The sequence below is a fragment of the Physeter macrocephalus genome, chromosome 20, assembly GCF_002837175.3.
Source record: "Physeter macrocephalus isolate SW-GA chromosome 20, ASM283717v5, whole genome shotgun sequence".
NCBI classification, from domain to species: Eukaryota; Metazoa; Chordata; class Mammalia; order Artiodactyla; family Physeteridae; genus Physeter; species Physeter macrocephalus.
Window position 1 is genome coordinate 72716666 of NC_041233.1, and position 5834 is coordinate 72722499.

Below are 5834 nucleotides of genomic sequence, written 5' to 3' on the forward strand. Positions count from 1 at the left end.
CTCCCCTCCCCCTCCTCTTCCCCTCCCCCTCCTCCTCCTTCTCCTCCTCTTTCTTCCCAGTAACAACGAGGGTGGAAATCATAATGATAGCATCAGGCTAAAGACAGCAGGCAGAGCCAGCACACAGGTCACCAGAGACTGTGGAGCCACCCACAGGGGGCAGGCAGTGGGAGAGCAGGGGAGCTGCAGGACACCCCATGGTGCCCATGTACCACCAGCCTGCTGGTCCCAAGGGGAGAGGCTTCCAGAAACGAGGAAAAGGCAAGGAGGTCAGAGTGGCAACTGCATTCCAGGAGAGGGCTGGGCTGGGGCATCCGTCCTCCCAAGAGCCCCATACCAGCTCCAGCGTGTCTGCATTGGCCACCTTCGCCCCTTGTCACCCCTGGTCTGTGCCTCTGCATCACACACCTGCCTGGATGACAGCAGCCATCCATCTTCCTGTGCAGGCGGCAGCAGTCATCAGGTGGAAAGAAGCTGGTGGAGCAGAGACGGGCGTCCACAGCTGCAGGCAGAGGCCGGCGTGGCTGACTTCCAGCGCTGTGGGTTTAGGGATAATGAACATCACCCATGGGAGCCAGACAGCAAAGAGCCCCTGAGGCGTGGCCTCCCTCGTCTCTCCCTGCGGCTTTTTCTGTAGCCGGCCTCTCAGTCTGGGAGAGCCACGTCACAATGTGTGAATTCATAATAGGCCAGAACTACAGGACAAGCGCCCAGGAAGTGATCAGGGTGTATATAGCATCCCCCAGCTTCATCAACACCCCCAGCCCCACATCACACCAAGGAGGGGCTTCTTTGATGTCCTTAGACCCTTTTTTAAAAAAACAAGTAGGGACTTCCCTGGTGGCCCAGTGGTTAAGAATCCTCCTGCCAATGCAGGGGACACGGGTTCGAGCCCTGGTCTGGGAGGATCCCACATGCCGCGAGGCAACCAAGCCCGTGCGCCACAACTACTGAGCCTGCGCTCTAGAGCCCACGAGCCACAACTACTGTACCCCGCGCGCCTAGAGCCCGTGCTCCGCGACAAGAGAAGCCACTGCAGTGAGAAGCCCGCGCACCGCAACGAAGAGTAGCCCCCGCTCGCTGCAACTAGGGAAAGCCTGCGTGCAGCAATGAAGACCCAACGCAGCCAAAAATAAATAAATTTATATATAAAAAACAAAAAAAACCACAAGCAGTCCTTGACACTTTAGTATGAAGTCCTGCAATCAAGTTATCAGGTTCTTCCCTCCAAAGCCCTAGGTGACACCATCCCTACGTGCTCTTGAATAGTAGTTTTTTGGGGCCTGGGAGCTCTGGATAATATGTTGAGGAGGGGGAGCTCTGTGTAGCCAGGATCCTGTGGTGGGAGAGATAGGGTGCTGAGAGGTGCCATCTTCATCTCTTCTCACCCAATTTTTCCTCCCTGCTCCCCAAGCTGGAATGCCCATGCAGACTCAGCACCACCCAGGTCTGAGACCATTCTGACGGGCAGCAAGTGTCTTGGCAGCCTGAGTAATGCCAGCCCAGCCCCTGGGGCTGGCGTAAAATTCTATTGCCCATGGGCTTAAGGCTTGTATAGCCAGGTCACCCTGGGAGTCAGAAGGCTGCATGGGGATCCATGAGTTGACCCAGCATGGAGGACAAGATTCCTAACTCAATTTCCCTACCCAGCACTCTGTTGCCCTACAGACCTCAAGGCCAGCTCGAATTCCCGTTAGTCTGCTGAGGTGGGGACCTAACACTCTGCTTGAGTTTTTCCAGCCCTTCCCTAGAGGCTGGAGCCTGCTTCCCAGACTGCCCAGAGCTTGCCATTGGACCCTGGACAGCTGGCCTTGCCAGGACCACACCTGCCCCATTCCCCTTGGTCCTGGGGCCGTCTCCCTTCTCATGAGCCTGTCGACCACATGGCTGTGGCCCCATTCGGTCTCACACTTGGGCTTGTTTCCTTTCTTTCCCTCTCTTTCCATATTCATTCAGTGGACTGGAAGGTGTGGTCCAGTGGCTGGTCAAGTGGCCACTGCCTTACTGAGGGCAGAGAGGAGTCAAAAGGAATCAGAGGCAGGAAGTGCCCCGTGTCCCTGAGGACGGCAGGCACTGCTACTCAGGGGAACCAGGGAGAGGGGTGTGAAGGGGAGCTGAGAAGAGGCCCAAAGCAAATACAAACACGAATATGACAACAAAAAAGGACTGCATGTGGGGTAAATGCCCAAGCTCTGGAATAAGACTTCCCAGGTCCAAATAACCTATGTGATCTTGGGTAAGTTACTTAATTTCTCTGAGTCTCATCCGAATTTCCTCATCTGAAAAATAAGGATAATAAAACCTTAAAGGTTGCAATAAGAATCAGGTGAGAAGCATATAGCCCATGCATGGCATACAGCAGACACTCTAGAAATAGGGGCCATTATTTTTTTGGAAAATACATACAACCAGCTTTGGTTATAGGAACACCGCCTCCAGGAAACCCTCGAGGCTCTCTTTCAAGTTTCTGGAGTACTTTGCGGGGAAAGAAAGGGCAGAGGAGAGTGTAGGGGATGGAGGGGGAGGCAAGGAAGGGAATAAGGATAATAAACAGGGACAAGCATGCATTTTGCCCCTCCCTGGGGCGGGGCCCTATGCTGAACCCTTGGTATACTATACCCCATTCTATCCACCAAGGAGCCCCCAAAACGGAGACGTTCTTGTCGACCCAACAAAACAACAATGCAACCTTAGTCATTGACCAGTGAGTTGCCCTTGAGTGTCTGATGTGGGGACATGCAAGGCCCAGAAGGAAAACTAGCTCAGGATTGGCCTTCAGTGACAGCTCAGATCCAGGGATCCAGCCTCATCAGCACAGACAGTAATGCTCTTTTCTAAGGCCGAGGGGCTGTGAGCATCTGAACATCACACTTCCTTCCCCCAGAACAGCAGGTGAAGCGAAAGCTTTTTCCAGGTACAAAGCAGAAGCATGAGCAGTGCCTGTCAAAGGGGAGGTCACACACTGAGCTCACATGCGGGTTAGGGACGTGGCATCTCCAAAGCGTAGCCTGTTCACTGTGCTCGGTCACAGGGTAACCAGTGGGGCACGGGTTCTGCAATGATCTGCTTGACTCGCGGTAAATGGCTGTTTGCCATGGCAACGGGCACCGTGGAGACTCTGAGCCTGATCAGATGGGAATCTGCTCTCCAGGGATGACTCAGACCTCTTTCTCTTCATTGTGTGGGGCAGGCTGTTCACAGAGTGAACCCAGGGGCTGGGGAGAAGCCCAGAGCTCCCCATTTCCCCTTCGTAGTGGCAGCCCATATCTCCCTGTTTTCTTTCTCCAGGAGATTTGGATCAAGTGATGACAGAGTGAAGAGAAAAGAAAAGGCAGCATAGAATCTGGTCAGACCAGCCCCTCTTGAGAATTCACTTTCCACATCCCACTCCCACCAGCAGAAGTCAGGAAGCCCAGAAAAATGCTATCACCTCATCCTTAGCTGAGCCAAGCATCACTTCTACCTGAATGATGGGACTTTCCAGAATCCCTTCATCCACGCACCCATTCCACGAGCAGTTACTCCAAAGATAAACATAGACACAGCCCTACCTTCCAGGAGCTTGCAGAGCTCCAGGGAGGCTTCCAGAGCCTCAGCGGCGGGAGTTCAGCTGAGTACAGCTCCAAAGAGTGCCCACAGGGAGGGATGGAGTCCTGAGAAGGTAAGGGGCACCCACCCCAGGCTCCCTTCTCTATGGTTCCCCCCATCTCATAATGGCCAAGTCCATTCTTCCAGTGAGTCAGGCCAAATCTTGGTTCCAGACCCCTCTCCTCTCTCACACCTCACGCCCAACCCATCCTACCCTCCCTACTGCGACTGTGGCCTCTTGGCCGGTTTCCCTGTTTGCCCCTCACTGCCTGTTCTACACGAGGCAGTGAGGGCCAGCCCTTGATCTGAAGTCAAGTTGTGCCCTCCTCTGCTCAAAACTCACCAAGGGCTTCCCTTCTCACTTGGGGGGAAAAGCCACATCCATGGATTCAAGGCTCTGTGTGATCTGCTCACTGCTACCACTTAAACTTCTGCCACCACCGGCCCCTCCTCCACACTGCTCCAGGCCTGCTGCCCCTCTTGTCATCTCTCCTCAAAAAGCACCTTCTCTAGGGCTTCCCTGGTGGCGCAGTGGTAGAGTCCGCCTGCCGATGCAGGGGACACGGGTTCGTGCTCCGGTCCGGGAGGACCCCACATGCCGCGGAGCGGCTGGTCCCGTGAGCCACGGACGCTGAGCCTGCACGTCCGGAGCCTGTGCTGTGCAACGGGAGAGGCCACAACAGTGAGAGGCCCGCATACTGCAAAAAAAAAAAAAAAATGGCTGCTGTCTGTCTGTTCTTTAGCTCATCCCTAAAAGCACCTTCTCCCAGAGAACTTCCCCCACAGTGGGAGAGGTTTTGATGCTCGTCTCGATAATTAAAAAACGCAATCAGAACAAAGGACAGCCCTCAGCTGGCAGCGCCCACCAGGATGCTCAGCCGAAGCAAGCGCCTCAGCCGAAGTGACACGTCCTGCCCCATACAGTTCACATCCAGTGACCGATGGACGTGGGGGCATAGAGACCTGGCCCTCTCGCCTCAGACTGGACCAGCCCTCAAGCGTCATCCCAGCTCAGAACTCCCCGCAGATCGGCTGAGGTTTCTCGTGAGCCCGCATCACTGCTCAGCCCATCCTGCTTCCTGCCCCCTCCCCCGTCCTCCTACAGGTGCAGAGCTACCCACCCGACAAATGGCAGCATCGGGCTGCACGGAGCTGTTTTAATGTCCCGCCACGTGGGATTCTTCGGCCAGCCCGCCAGTGGTCAAATCCCAGTTCCAGCCCTCACCAGCCGTGTAACTTTGCGCAAATTCAGTAATCTCTGTGTGCCTCAGTTTCCCTACCTGTACAACAGGGTGATAATAGTATCTACCTCATAGGGCTGTGTGACAATTCAATGAGCTAGTACTTGTAAAGCCCTTAGAGCAGTGCTTGTACGTGGTAAATGCGGAAAATAGAAAAAGATATTAATATTTCTTATTGGGCTTCCGTGGTGGAGCAGCGTTTGAGAGTCCGCCTGCCGATGCAGGGGACACGGGTTCGTGCCCCGGTCCTGCTCCGCAACGGGAGAGGCCACAACAGTGAGAGGCCCGCGTGCCACAAAAAAAAAAAAAAAAAAAAAATATTTCTTATCACCCGTCCCCCAAAAGCTCTGTGCTCCAGAGCACAGACTTCCCCCCCCTTGGCCCTGTTGCTGGGGAGCTGACCCCCATGAATGGTTAGGTATCCAGCTCCACCAGCCTCAAAAGGCCTAAGTTTGTAGGTCCACAGGGGCCAGCCTTATGTGACAAAGAGAAAGGGGTTGGTACAAGGTCAAGGCTGGGAGTCTGTTCTTCCATAGATGAGGGGGCAGGGTTTGCCCCAGGCTGTTCAGTCCACTCACAATGGAGCTGGGGCAAGAATTCCAGAACATGGAAGCACCACCACGGATAAAAGCTTAGGCTCTGGTTCAGCCCTAGGTTCCAGTCCTGACCCTGTCACCCACATGTTCTTTGGTTACTTATTTCTTATGTGTCTTGGTGTCTGCATCTAAAGCAGGGCTATCAGTGGTGCCTGCTTTTCTGTTGCAAGAATTGAACGCATTCATGCCTGTGAAATATCTGGCAAAATGGCTGCTTAATAGGTGGTAATACCCTCCTCCTACCCCTGTATCAGTCAGTTATGGCTACATAACAAACACCCCTAAATTTCATGGCTTAATACAGCAACACATTGCTTTTGCACATGAAGCTATAAGATTCTTGGGGTTTTAATTCCTGCCATTCACTCCCCATCCACTGAGATAAAATAAGCAGAATAAAAGAAACACT